Raw genomic sequence first — 16,067 nt, 5'->3', positions numbered from 1 at the left:
AAAATGATAAAAAATTCAAAAAATAAAATTCTTCGAGATGTAATTATATTACTACATCTACTAGTTAGGAAAATTAAAAAACTCAAATTTGAACATGTTTTGCAAAAAGTGTAGGGAAAATGTAAAACGGCTATAACTTTTGCATACGATGTTGGAAAAAAACGTATAATATATAAAAAAATTCAGCACGAAAATCCGCATCCGATGGTGATAGCCTACGGCCTATTTGCAATTTTTTAGAATCCTCAAATTCCAAAAGGAAAAAAAGATATGCTCAAATTTTAGTTTTTTTTAATTTTGGTTAAATCTGGTCAAACTATGGTCAAACTACTTATTCAAGAAGTATTAATGTTGCTACATAATTATTAAAGAATATTAGTGTTACTAAATAATTATTTCAATTTTTTGAATTTTGGTCAAATCTGGTCAAACTATGGTCAAACTGTGGTCAAACTATGGTCAAACTTATTCAAGAAATATTACTGTTACTAAATGTTTTTTAGAATAATAGTTCCAAACTCAAATGGTGAAACGTGTGACCTAATGCTCAAGCTAAACTGCTGGGGGTTAATTGGATTAACAGCTTACATTTGTCAGGAAAACAACAAGTGCAGACTTGGAAACGAGGGAGAATAGAACCCGAAAGTTAAGCGTGCTCAGGCTGGGGTAGTGAGAGGATGGGTGACCGTTCGGGAAGTTAGATGATTTGGAATGATGAGGAGTGATTAGAGATTAGAGATTAAATTGAGCAGTGGTGAGGGGGTGATTAGAGATTAGAGGTTAAAATAATTCAAAAAATTGAAATTGAAAAAAATAGAGATTAAATTGAGCAGTGGTGAGGGGTGATTAGAGATTAGAGGTTAAAATAATTAAAAAAATTTAAATAAAAAAAATCAAATATTTTTTACAAAATTTTCAAAAAAAAACTTTTAGTACAGGTTGGTAACACCAACCGGTAGTAAAGGTCCCCCATACCACGGAGTGAGCTCACGCCACGTGGTGGGCCTTTAGTGGCGGTTCGTGCCGAACCGGTACTAAAGGGGGGGGGGGGGCTTTAGTCTCCACCCTTTAGTGCCGGTTGCAGAACCGGCACTAAAGGCCCTTACGAACCGGTTTTAAAGCTCCGGTTTCTACTAGTGGGAAGATGGAAACAAAATACATACATATGAAGATAATTGGATCCCTGGCATTACTCCGAGAACTCTACAACATATTTACCCTAGAAGTGATAATGATATGGTGAGTTCCTTGATAATTGAAGGGGAACACAACTGGAATGAAGAAACTGTTAGAAACATTGTTCCAGAGGACATAGCGGAGAAAATTCTTAGCATACCATTGAGTATAGAAGGATGTCCAGATTTTGCTTCATGGCCCCACACAAAAGATGGTGTTTACACAGTGAGATCAGCATATAATTTTGCGAGAACACTAAATTTCTAGAGAGACAGAAGTGCAAATGGCAAGGGGGCTTTTTCAGATCAGAAGAGCATGGAGAAAAGTTGGAGGAAACTATGTCAAATTCAATGCCCAAATAAAATGAAAGTAGTGTTGGAAATATGCCCTAGAGGCAATAATAAGAGGATTATTATTATATTTCCTTGTTCATGATAATTGTCTTTTAGTCATGCTATAATTGTATTATCTGGAAACCATAATACACGTGTGAATACATAGACCACAATATGTCCCTAGTGAGCCTCTAGTTGACTAGCTCGTTGATCAACAGATAGTCATGGTTTCCTCACTATGGACATTAGATGTCATTGATAACGGGATCACATCATTAGGAGAATGATGTGATGGACAAGACCCAATCCTAAGCATAGCACAACATCGTGTAGTTCGTTTGCTAGAGCTTTTCCAATGTCAAGTATCTTTTCCTTAGACCATGAGATCATGTAACTCCCGGATACCATAGGAGTGCTTTGGGTGTATCAAACGTCACAACGTAACTGGGTGACTATAAAGGTATACTGCGGGCATCTCCGAAAGTGTCTGTTGGGTTGACACGGATCGAGACTGGGATTTGTCACTCCGTATGACGGAGAGGTATCTCTGGGCCCACTCGATAATGCATCATCATAATGAGCTCAAAGTGACCAAGTGTCTGGTCACAGGATCATGCATTACGGTACGAGTAAAGTGACTTGCCGGTAATGAGATTGAACGAGGTATTGGGATACCGACAATCGAATCTCGGGCAAGTAACATACCGATTGACAGAGGGTTGTATACGGGGTTGCTGGAATCCTCGACATCGTGGTTCATCCGATGAGATCATCGAGGAGCATGTGGGAGCCAACATGGGTATCCAGATCCCGCTGTTGGTTATTGACCGGAGAGCCGTCTCGGTCATGTCTACGTGTCTCCCGAACCCGTAGGGTCTACACACTTAAGGTTCTATGACGCTAGGGTTGTAGAGATATGAGTATGCAGCAAACCGAAAGTTGTTCGGAGTCCCGGATGAGATCTCGGACGTCATGAGGAGTTCCGGAATGGTCCAGAGGTAAAGAATTATATATCGGAAGTCGAGTTTCGGCCATCGGGAAAGTTTCGGGGGGTCACCGGTATTGTACCGGGACCACCGGAAGGGTCCCGGGGGTCCACCGGGTGGGGCCACCCATCCCGGAGGGCCCCATGGGCTGAAGTGGGAGGGGAACCAGCCCCTGGTGGGCTGGTGCGCCCCCCCGGGCCCCCCCTCTGCGCCTACGGTTGGGAACCCTAGGGGAGGGGGCGCCTCCACTTGCCTTGGGGGGCAAGTTTCCCCCCTTGGCCGGTGCCCCCCTAGGAGATCCCATCTCCTAGGGCCGGCGCCCCCCCTGGGGTCCCTATATAAAGAGGGGGGTGGGAGGGCAGCCGCACCCTGACACCTGGCACCTCCCTCCCTCCTTGCTACACCTCCTCCTCCCGCAAACGCTTGGTGAAGCCCTGCCGGAACCCTGCTGCATCCACCACCACGCCGTCGTGTTGCTGGATCTTCATCAACCTCTCCTTCCCCCTTGCTGGATCAAGAAGGAGGAGACGTCACGCTGACCGTACGTGTGTTGAACACGGAGGTGCCGTCCATTCGGCGGTAGGATCTCTGGTGATTTGGATCACGACGAGTACGACTCCCTCAACCCCGTTCTCTTGAACGCTTCCGCTCGCGATCTACAAGGGTATGTAGATGAACTCCCCTCTCTCGTTGTTGGATGAACTCATAGATTGATCTTGGTGAACGTAGGATTTTTTTTATTTTATGCAACGTTCCCCAATAGTGGCATCATGAGCTAGGTCTATGCGGAGTTCTCTATTGCACGAGTAGAACACAAATCTGTTGTGGGCGTAGATGTTGTCAACTTTCTGGCCACTACTAGTCTTATTTTGCTTCAGTGGTATTGTGGGATGAAGCGGCCCAGACCGACCTTACACGTACGCTTACGTGAGACAGGTTCCACCGACTGACATGCACTAGTTGCATAAGGTGGCTAGCGGGTGTCTGTCTCTCCCACTTTAGTTGGAGCGGATTTGATGAAAAGGGTCCTTATGAAGGGTAAATAGAAGTTGACAAATCACGTTGTGGTTATTCGTAGGTAAGAAACGTTCTTGCTAGAACCCTATTGCAACCACGTAAAAGATGCAACAACAATTAGAGGACGTCTAACTTTTTTTTGGAGCAATTACTTTGTGATGTGATATGGCCAAAAGTTGTGATGAATGATGAATGATATATTGTGATGTATGAGATCATGTTCTTGTAATAGGAATCACGACTTGCATGTCGATGAGTATGACAACCGGCAGGAGCCATAGGAGTTGTCTTAATTATTGTATGACATGCGTGTCAATGATTTAACGCCATGTAAATACTTTACTTTATTGCTAAACCGTTAGCCATAGTAGTAGAAGTAATAGTTGGCGAGCAACTTCATGGAGACACGATGATGGAGATCATGGTGTCATGCCGGTGACGAAGATGATCATGGAGCCCCAAAGATGGAGATCAAAGGAGCTATATGATATTGGCCATATCATGTCACTACTACTTAATTGCATGTGATGTTTATTATGTTTATGCATCTTGTTTACTTAGAACGACGGTAATAAATAAGATGACCCCTCATAATAATTTCAAGAAAGTGTTCCCCCTAACTGTGCGCCGTTGCTAAAGTTCTTCGTTTTGAAGCACCACGTGATGATCGGATGTGATAGATTCCTACGTTCACATACAACGGGTGTAAGACAGTTTTACACATGCAAAAACACTTAGGTTAACTTGACGAGCCTAGCATGTACAGACATGGCCTCAGAACACAGAGACCGAAAGGTCGAACATGAATCATATGGAAGATACGATCAACATGGAGATGTTCACCGATGATGACTAGGCTGTCTCACGTGATGATCGGACACGACCTAGTCGACTCAGATCATGTAACACTTAGATGACTAGAGGGATGTCAAATCTGAGTGGGAATTCATTAAATAATTTGATTATATGAACTTAATTATCATGAACTTAGTCTAAAATCTTTGCAAAAATATCTTGTAGATCAAATGGCCAACGCTCATGTCAACATGAACTTCAACGCGTTCCTAGAGAAAACCAAGCTGAAAGATGATGGCAGCAACTATACGGACTGGGTCCGGAACCTGAGGATCATCCTCATAGCTGCCAAGAAAGCATATGTCCTAGAAGGACCGCTAGGTGAAGCACCCATCCCAGAGAACCAAGACGTTATAAACGCTTGGCAGTCACGTGTTGATGATTACTCCCTCGTTCAGTGTGGCATGCTTTACAGCTTAGAACCGGGGCTCCAAAAGCGTTTTGAGCAACACGGAGCATATGAGATGTTCGAGGAGCTGAAAATGGTTTTCCAAGCTCACGCCCGGGTCAAGAGATATGAAGTCTCTGACAAGTTCTATAGTTGTAAGATGGAGGAAAATAGTTCTGTCAGTGAGCACATAGTCAAAATGTCTGGGTTGCACAACCGCCTGTCCCAGCTGGACATTAACCTCCCGGACGAGGCGGTCATTGACAGAATCCTTCAGTCGCTCCCACCGAGCTACAAGAGCTTTGTGATGAACTACAATATGCAGGGGATGGTGAAAACTATTCCTGAAGTATTTTCAATGCTGAAGTCAGCAGAGGTAGAAATCAAAAAGGAACATCAAGTGTTGATGGTCAATAAAACCACCAAGTTCAAGAAAGGCAAGGGTAAGAAGAACTTCAAGAAGGATGGCAAGGATGTTACCGCGCCCGGTAAGCCAGTTGCCGGGAAGAAGTCAAAGAATGGACCCAAGCCTGAGACTGAGTGCTTTTATTGCAAAGGGAAGGGTCACTAGAAGCGGAACTGCCCCAAATACTTAGCGGACAAGAAGGCCGGCAACACTAAAGGTATATGTAATATACATGTAATTGATGTGTACCTTACCAGTGCTCGTAGTAGCTCCTGGGTATTTGATACCGGTGTCGTTGCTCATATTTGTAACTCAAAGCAGGAGCTGCGGAATAAGCGGAGACTAGCGAAGGACGAGGTGACGATGCGCGTCGGGAATGGTTCCAAGGTCGACGTGATCGCCGTCGGCACTCTACCTCTACATTTACCCACGGGATTAGTTTTAAACCTCAATAATTATTATTTAGTACCAAGTTTGAGCATGAACATTGTATCTGGATCTCGTTTAATTCGAGATGGCTACTCATTTAAATCCGAGAATAATGGTTGTTCTATTTATATGAGAGATATGTTTTATGGTCATGCTCTGATGGTCAATGGTTTATTCTTAATGAATCTCGAATGTAATGTTACACATATTCATAGTGTGAATACCAAAAGATGTAAAGTTGATAACGATAGTCCCACATACTTGTGGCACTGCCACCTTGGTCACATTGGTGTCAAGCGCATGAAGAAGCTCCATGCTGATGGACTTTTAGAGTCTCTCGATTATGAATCATTTGACACATGCGAACCATGCCTCATGGGCAAAATGACCAAGACTCCGTTCTCCGGAATAATGGAGCGAGCAACCAACTTATTGGAAATCATACATACTGATGTGTGTGGTCCAATGAGCGTTGAGGCTCGCGGAGGATATCGTTATGTTCTCACTCTCACTGATGACTTGAGTAGATATGGGTATGTGTACTTGATGAAACACAAGTCTGAGACCTTTGAAAAGTTCAAGGAATTTCAGAATGAGGTAGAGAATCAACGTGACCGAAAGATAAAGTTCTTACGATCAGATCGTGGAGGAGAATATTTAAGTCACGAATTTGGTATGCACTTAAGGAAATGTGGAATCGTTTCACAACTCACGCCGCCTGGAACACCTCAGCGTAACGGTGTGTCCGAACGTCGTAATCACACTCTATTGGATACGGTGCGATCTATGATGTCTCTTACCGATTTACCGCTATCATTTTGGGGATACGCTCTAGAGACAGCATTCACTTTAAATAGGGATCCGTCTAAATCCGTTGAGACGACACTGTATGAATTATGGTTTGGGAAAAAACCTAAGCTGTCGTTTCTAAAAGTTTGGGGATGTGATGCTTATGTCAAGAAACTTCAACCTGAAAAGCTCGAACCCAAGTCGGAAAAATGCGTCTTCATAGGATACCCTAAGGAAACCATTGGGTATACCTTCTACTTAAGATCCGAGGGCAAGATCTTTGCTGCCAAGAACGGATCCTTTCTGGAAAAAGAGTTTCTCTCGAAAGGAGTAAGTGGGAGGAAAGTAGAACTTGATGAAGTACTACCTCTTGAACCGGAAAGTAGTGCAGCTCAGGAAAATGTTCTTGTGGTTCCTACACCGACTGGAGAGGAAATTAATGATGATGATCAAGGTACTTCGGATCAAGTTGCTACTGAACTTCGTAGGTCCACAAGGACATGTTCCACACCAGAGTGGTATTGCAACCCTGTCCTGGAAATCATGTTGTTAGACAACGGTGAACCTTCGAACTATGAAGAAGCGATGGCGGGCCCAGATTCCAACAAATGGCTTGAAGCCATGCAATCCGAGATAGAATCCATGTATGAAAACAAAGTATGGACTTTGACAGACTTGCTCGATGATCGGCGAGCAATAGAAAAAAAATGGATCTTTAAGAAGAAGACGGACGCGGATGGTAATATTATCATCTATAAAGCTCGACTTGTCGCTAAGGGTTATCGGCAAGTTCAAGGGGTTGACTACGATGAGACTTTCTCTTCCGTAGCGAAGCTGAAGTCCGTCCGAATCATGTTAGCAATTGCCGCATACTATGATTATGAGATATGGGAGATGGACGTCAAAACGGCATTCCTTAACGGCTATCTTAAGGAAGAACTGTATATGATGCAGCCGGAAGGTTTTGTCGATCCTAAGAATGCTAACAAGGTATGCAAGCTCCAGCGATCCATTTATGGGCTGGTGCAAGCATCTCGGAGTTGGAACATTCGCTTTAATGAGATGATCAAAGCGTTTGGGTTTATGCAGACTTATGAAGAAGTCTGCATTTACAAGAAAGTGAGTGGGAGCTCTGTAGCATTTCTCATACACTACTACAAAACCCCACCTATCCCAACACATGTCTACCAACGAAATGATAATATGTGTTGTTTGTTTTAATCTCCCACCTCCCAACTTATCCCACCCACCCCTGCTTAGCGCTAACCTCCTCTCCTTGGAAAAATCCACCATATGCGGTCGTACCCACACCCAGCCATTTTTTCCTATCCGCCATCTCCCCTCCCCCACGATCCCCCTCTCACCGGAGCTCCATGACCATGATGCTGCCCGCCACCACCAATTTCTGCTAGCTCACGCGCTCTCCCACGACGTTGCTCACCAGCCCGGCTACCCCGCACTCCTCTCCTCTGATCCTCCACTGCCGTGACTTCCTCCGCGCTGATCCAGATGCCCCTGCAGCAACCCTAGCCACCACGGGCCGCCAGTGCGACTCCCGCGTCGGCCCTCTACCCTGCATCTCCGTATGCGCCGGTGCTAGATCGGGCTCGACCGTGCTGCTCGCATCGGCTACCTTGTCTCCAACACCGACGATTTAGTAAGGCACTTCTCTCCTCTGCTCGTACCCTCTCTGGTTCTTTGTGGTGACATAACATCGTTCCATGGTTGATTCTTTGCCAGAAATCGCAAATGTTATCTACGCTACCTAGTGTCAGCTGTCGTGGTGTCGTAAATCATGGCTGGATGACACCCCATCAAGGTCAGTGACCTTGCTTGAGGATCAAAATTCACATCACCATTCTAGCTAGGTATTTTAGTTTCGTGCTTGCATCTTCCAATGTGCACTACAGACTGCTATCTAGTTCTGGACATGCAAGCCAGTTGTTTCTTGTTTGTTTCTGTTTGGATGTATGGTTAAGTCCATATGTGTTATTTCTGAAAGAATGCTTGCGTCCTTTTTATTTATCTCAATAGTTCGTTCATGTTGCTGTGTGTGTGGATGAATCCTTTCCGGTTTCATTGTCATATGTTGTGTAATACTGTAGGAATAAGTCTCACATGTGTCCATCTATCCTAATATTCCTCTTTGTTGTATGTATAATCCTTAATTTCATCTTTACTTACAGGTTCTGAAACTGAATGTGCATCCGTGAACATGTGTGTGTTTGTTGGATTGCATTCTCATCCTAGTAGTAGTTCGATCTGCTGTGTCGATGAAAATCCACAGGAGGCTGCAAAATGGTCGTGAGTTACCAAAGTTTTGTCTCCCTTAATTAACTAATCGCTGACTCAGTTTCAATTGTTGACCCGTCCGCTGAGTTCTACATGAAGTTTTGGTTTGACGTTTTCATTGCGGTGCTTGCAGAATGATGTCGTGACAGTACCGCACAATTAATTAATGATGGCCAACAACATCACAACGCTTTTTGTCGTGCCCACACGATGTGGAGACGCCGGCATGCTCGAGCTATGATGGTGAAGTTACTGGATGTAGGACCTATGGCATACTATGAATGCTGACTTGTTTCAGTGAGAACTTCAGTGCTTGTGTCAGAACCCTGTAAGATTTTACCTTGCTCCAATTAATCAATCAGAGAACTCATGGTTCTACATGTCACAACCCTGCTTTGGTGTTTACAGATTACAAAGAGATTCCCCAATCTGTAAAAGAAAAGGTGGATGCCAAGCTGAATAGTCGTGAGATGTCTGGAGCTGGGATGCTGAAAAGTATGTGTTAGTTCTTCTGGCTTGCTCTCAAATATTAACTTCTTCGTACGCGCACGCTTATGTAGAAACAACAAATGTCTCAGATATCTACTAAAAGATCATGTGTAGATGATACTTGAGCAAAGAAGTTTGTAATTTCCCAATCTACGTTACTACTAATCCTATTTTGATGCAATGCATCTCTTCTAGAATCCCTGTAGATTTTATGTTGATCTAAATATTGCATTAACTTATCTGTACAGTTGAATATGGAGTTGCTAAGGGTCCTGTAGCTTAGAGGCTAATATACCATTTTGGCAAGATAGTTAGACTTCTTGTGGTAAAGATTACTATATCAATTTTGTACGAAAATGTACCTTGTTTTACTAAATTATCTTGTTACTAACTTTGCATTGTTGCACTAAAATTCGCCTTGCTACTGTTGTACTAATGTTTAACCATTGAGTAGGTAGTAAGATTTCAAGGGAGCAAAAATAATGGGATAGGAGAGCTCACGAGAAGTTAACTCAAAATCCACTTAAGATGTGACCTTCACATAACTCACAAATTATAACCAGTACATGATTCACGATAGAATTGCACTAGACACAGGACATCCAGTTGTACAACTGTATGTAGTAGAGTGTACCTGTTTAACTTGTTCGCAGAATTGGCTTGGTTTGAATTATATATGATGAAATTTAGTTATGTACCTCTATTGGATAAAGGGCACTTGATCAAAATCCAGTCATTTGTTTTCATATTAGTTGCTTGGATTTAGGAGGCAAATATAGTGGTGAATAAGAATGATTTTGTGGTAGAAAAATGTTGATTGTGTTTCATTAAAATATGTCATCCGATGTACATGTCAATCCCCAAAAGGATTTTTTTTGACATACTTTATGTTGACCCACTAGAATAATTATGCCCCCATTGCAACACAAGGGAAATTTCCTAGTATATAAATATCTCTCTTGTTAAATCACATTTGTGAGCATGTATGACGATACCTAATTTAGGAACATCCAAATTTAGCCTGGTGTGAATCATTTTCTTTGAACATAAAATATTTTTGTATTGTTGAAATCTTGCGTCCATTTGTATTTTCTGGAGAACTACAGTTCTTTCTTTGAAACCAAAGGATGTGTTATCTGTTAGCACATGATTTTTTAAAGGAAGTACCTCATTTCTTAAATAGTATGTTATCTATAAAGGTTTATGTTAACTCAATTGGCATATAGAACATTTTTCATAAGAAAACAAGGGTCAAAAGTGTTTGTCAGATGTAGGCTATTACTATACTTTTTTTGCATACAAAGCTACTAATATCATGACCTTCAACCTTTGTATGTTGCTCCTCCTTTACATTTTGCTGATCTATTAACGTGATTTTTTATACACTAAGTTATTCTTCCTATTTCTTTGTTTTTGTAGATTGCCAAGATAAAATGGATGATGCATGGCTCGGATGCTGATTGCAAGGATAAGAACGGGGCTACCACTAGATAATTAGAATGTCATTTTAGGACAATGTTTGAAACATTAAAGTTTATTGCAAGGTCGAGAATTTGTCTACTACTAGATAGTTTGACATCTTGTAATCTTTGGATCGTGTTCTTTGTAATGCAACATGGTTGTTTTAATATATGAGACCTTGTTTATTATATTGTGGCTCCTATATTTTATGTATTGATCTAATAATTTTGGGTGGCAATCTATAATATCATCAATTATTCATGCTATGTAGGCAAGCCTTTAGTCGTTGCCATGATACGTTATCATTGTGTTGGGTGACCAACAACGCATATGATGTGTTGTTAGGCTCTAACTCTATATGTTGCTACCTTACAACACTTCTACATGCCGTTTACCAACGCATGTATATGCGTTGCTGTAGACCTTAGCAACGCCACCTACGACAACGCATAATAATCCGTTGGTGCAGGTATATGGACATACGACAACGCATCGATGTGTTGCTATAGGGGGGTTCCTGTTGTAGTGATATTATATGTAGATGACATACTTTTGATGGGAAATGATATAGAACTTTTGGACAGCATTAAGGCCTACATGAATAAGTGTTTTTCAATGAAGGACCTTGGAGAAGCTGCTTATATATTAGGCATCAAGATCTATAGGGATAGATCGAGACGCCTCATAGGTCTTTCACAAAGCACATACCTTGATAAGATATTGAAGAAGTTCAATATGGATCAGTCCAAGAAAGGGTTCTTGCCTGTGTTGCAAGGTGTGAGATTGAGCTCGGCTCAATGCCCGACCACGGCAGAAGATAAAGAAGAGATGAGTGTCATCCCCTATGCCTCAACCATAGGATCTATTATGTATGACATGTTGTGTACCAGACCTGATGTAAACCTTCCCGTAAGTTTGGTAGGAAGGTACCAAAGTAATCCCGGCAAGGAACACTGGACAGCGGTCAAGAATATCCTGAAGTACCTGAAAAGGACAAAGGCCATGTTTCTCGTCTATGGAGATGACAAAGAGCTCATCGTAAAGGGTTACGTCAACGCTAGCTTTGACACAAATCTGGATGACTCTAAGTCACAAACCGGATATGTGTATATGTTGAATCGTCGAGCAGTGAGCTGGTGCAATTGCAAGCAGAGCGTCGTGGCGGGATCTACATGTGAAGCGGAGTACATGGCAGCCTCGGAGGCAGCACATGAAGCAATATGGATGAAGGAGTTCATCACCGACCTAGGAGTCATACCCAATGCATCGGGGCCGATCACTCTCTTCTGTGACAACACTGGAGCTATTGCTCTTGCCAAGGAGCCCAGGTTTCACAAGAAGACCAGGCACATCAAGCGTCTTTCAACTCCATCCGTGAAAATGTTCAAGATGGAGACATAGATATTTGTAAAGTACATACGGATTTGAATGTCGCAGATCCGTTGACTAAACCTCTTTCACGAGCAAAACATGATCAACACCAGAACTCTATGGGTGTTCGATTCATAACAATGTAACTAGATTATTGACTCTAGTGCAAGTGGGAGACTGTTGGAAATATGCCCTAGAGGCAATAATAAAAGGATTATTATTATATTTCCTTGTTCATGATAATTGTCTTTTATTCATGCTATAATTGTATTATCCGGAAATCGTAATGCACGTGTGAATACATAGACCACAATATGTCCCTAGTGAGCCTCTAGTTGACTAGCTCGTTGATCAACAGATAGTCATGGTTTCCTGACTATGGACATTAGATGTCAATCATAACAGGATCACATCATTAGGAGAATGATGTGATGGACAAGACCCAATCCTAAGAATAGCACAAGATTGTGTAGTTCGTTTGCTAGAGCTTTTCCGATGTCAAGTATCTTTTCCTTAGACCATGAGATCGTGTAACTCCCGGATACCATAGGAGTGCTTTGGGTGTATCAAACGTCACAACGTAACTGGGTGACTATAAAGGTATACTGCGGGCATCTCCAAAAGTGTCTGTTGGGTTGACACGGATCGAGACTGGGATTTGTCACTCCCTATGACGGAGAGGTATCTCTGGGCCCACTCGGTAATGCATCATCATAATGAGCTCAAAGTGACCAAGTGTCTGGTCACGGGATCATGCATTACGGTACGAGTAAAGTGACTTGCCGGTAACGAGATTGAACGAGGTATTGGGATACCGATGATCGAATCTCGGGCAAGTAACATACCGATTGACAAAGGGAATTGTATACGGGGTTGCTTGAATCCTCGACATCGTAGTTCATCCGATGAGATCATCGAGGAGCATGTGGGAGCCAACATGGGTATCCAGATCCCGCTGTTGGTTATTGACCGGAGAGCCGTCTCGGTCATGTCTACGTGTCTCCCAAACCCGTAGGGTCTACACACTTAAGGTTCGGTGATGCTAGGGTTGTAGAGATATGAGTATGCAGCAAACCGAAAGTTGTTCGGAGTCCCGTATGAGATCTCGGACGTCACGAGGAGTTCCGAAATGGTCCGGAGGTAAAGAATTATATATGGGAAGTCGAGTTTCGGCCATCGGGAAAGTTTCGGGGGTCACCGGTATTGTACCGAGACCACCGGAAGGGTCCCGGGGGTCCACCGGGTGGGGACACCCATCCCGGAGGGCCCCATCGGCTGAAGTGGGAGGGGAACCAGCCCCTGGTGGGCTGGTGCGCCCCTCCTGGGCCCCCCTCTGCGCCTAGGGTTGGGAACCCTAGAGGAGGGGGCGCCTCCACTTGCCTTGGGGGGCAAGTTTCCCCCCTTGGCCGCCCCCCTAGGAGATCCCATCTCCTAGGGCCGGCGCCCCCCCTGGGGTCCCTATATAAAGAGGGGGTGGGAGGGCAGCCGCACCCTGACACCTGGCGCCTTCCTCCCTCCTTGCTACACCTCCTCCTCCCGCAAACGCTTGGCGAAGCCTTGTCGGAACCCTGCTGCATCCACCACCACGCCGTCGTGCTGCTGGATCTTCATCAACCTCTCCTTCCCCCTTACTGGATCAAGAAGGAGGAGACGTCACGCTGACCGTACATGTGTTGAACGCGGAGGTGCCGTCCGTTCGGCGCTAGGATCTCCGGTGATTCGGATCACGACGAGTACGACTCCCTCAACCCCGTTCTCTTGAACGCTTCCGCTCGCGATCTACAAGGGTATGTAGATGCACTCCCCTCTCTCGTTGTTGGATGAACTCATAGATTGATCTTGGTGAACGTAGGAATTTTTTTATTTTATGCAACGTTCCCCAACAAGTAGTTATGTGGAGGTTGGCTCATAATTGTCTCCCAACAGGCGCCCAACTTCAAGTGAGATCGATCCCCACAAGATATGATTGTCATTTCTGTAATAGGGAGGAAACTGTTGAGCATTGTTTTTTGCTTTGCCACTATGTTAGAGAAATCTGGAAAGAGCTCAAGAAAGAATATGGTATTTGCTTGAAACTGAAAAGTTTAACTCACATTAGGCAATGGCTATTAGATTGGATACAAAACCCTACAGATTTTCACTCTATGATTATGGCAGTGGCTATATGGCACATATGGGAGAATAGAAATGCCTACCGTAATGGTGAGGCTTTAATTCATCCTCTTCGTATCGTGGGAAAGATCAAAGCTTATGTTGAATTTATTAATATGCATTCTTTCAATTCAACCACTTCCATTAGACGTGAGACCTTGAAATCGAACCAAAGGTGGTCTCCGTCGTCGGAGGGGTTGATGCTCGTCAATGTGGATGCAGCGATCTTCTCCCAATCTGCAAGAGCGGGCTTTGGAGTGGTGATACATGATCACCGGGGAAGGGTGCAGGTGGCGAACAGAGGTTACTTTGAAAGAGTTTAGATTCCTGAAGTAGCAGAAGCCATGGCACTTCGTCAAGCCTTAATCCTTGACAATAACACTGGTATGAGGAAGATCATGGTAGCATCTGATTGTTTATCAATGATCAATAAGATCAAGGGTTTAGGTTTTCATAGGTCCCCTATACTGGAGCCATAGTCCATGATATTAGAAAATGTGCTACAAAGTTTGTATCCTGTAGTTTTATTCATGTCAATCGTTCTTGTAATGAGGCGGCACATGTTCTGGCCAAATCGGCGGAGAATGATGTTTGGTCCTGCTGGATTAATGAGTTCCCTGATGTAATCAGGACCATTATATGTAATGAATCAGCTATGAATGAATAAAAGGGTGCAGCTGACCATTACCTCAAAAAAAAATCAATTAGGTCACTTGGGGTCGGTCGTCTCACAACAAGGGAAATGATCAGGAGCTGATGCGCTGTTGTTGTACGAGTTGTCGGTCGCCGGTGAGAAAAGGAGATAGCTTAGAGCAACTCTAGAAGACCCCGCATTTTGCCGACCCGTAAAATGTGTTTGTAGGCCGCATGGGGGCGGTTATGCAGGCCGAAATTTGCGACGGCAGACTAGAAACCGTAAACAAACCCCTAAATTTTAAAAAAAGTTGCTTCGCGCAAGAAATTTTAAGCAACAGCTCGCCAGAGCTCGCTCGCATACATGGTTCTTCTTCGCATAATAAGTTCATACACGTCACATACATACATAGAGGTTAGATATGCTAGACAGCGCCTACGCTACCGCATCACTGCAACAAAACTGAGCTCACCGGAGCTCTTGCGGTAGCTGCCCACTGGCGGCGATCAGTCGGAGTCGGAGGAGTCAGAGCCGAGGTCGACGAAGAGCTTCGCCTGCTCCTCCTTCATCACGCACAGGTCGGCCTCTTTCGATGCCTGCGCCTGCGATGCCGCGAGGCCCGAATCGAGGAAGAGCCGCTCGTACTCCAGCTCACGCCGGATGCGCTCTTCCATCTCCTGCAGCTCCCTCGCCGACTGCTTGAGGACGACACACTCGAGGAGCTCTTCCTGCCCTGGTGGGAGGTAGTCCTCGGGTCCGATGACGCCTCGGCGCGGCGGCGCATCGGGCACGGCTTCCTCCGGCTCCCTCTTCACCGGAACGAGCCGCGAGCTCGATGCGCCCACGGATGAGCTCCCCGCGGACCAGTTGCCGGAGGAGGCGCGGCGGCGACGGGTGCGCTCGAGCTCGAACTCGTCGAGCTCGCGCCGGGCGAATGCCGACAGTGGCCGGGCACCCTGGTTGAGCCACCGACGCGCCCCCCGCTTGCGCGCGGCGTCAGATCTGGCGCGGCGGCGGCGCTCCGCCTCATCCCCTGAGTCGGCCATGGTGGTTCAAGGCTCGCCGGCGGCGACAAATCAAGCGGCGCGGTGGGGAATTGGAGGGGAACGCGGCGGCGGGAGGATAGGGTTTCGACCCGCATCTGCCCTGCAAACCCGCAGTTATAGTGGCTCGGGGTTTGCATTTGCGGGCTGCGGCAAAAAAAATTACGGGCCGGACACCGATGCGGGCTCTGGTCTGGCCAGAAAAATGGGCCGAGCCCGTATAATCGCCGGAATTATGCGGGTTT

The sequence above is a fragment of the Triticum dicoccoides genome, chromosome 6B, assembly GCF_002162155.2.
Source record: "Triticum dicoccoides isolate Atlit2015 ecotype Zavitan chromosome 6B, WEW_v2.0, whole genome shotgun sequence".
NCBI classification, from domain to species: domain Eukaryota; kingdom Viridiplantae; phylum Streptophyta; class Magnoliopsida; order Poales; family Poaceae; genus Triticum; species Triticum dicoccoides.
The sequence above is the reverse complement of the archived record's forward strand: the minus strand, read 5'-3'. Positions refer to the sequence as shown.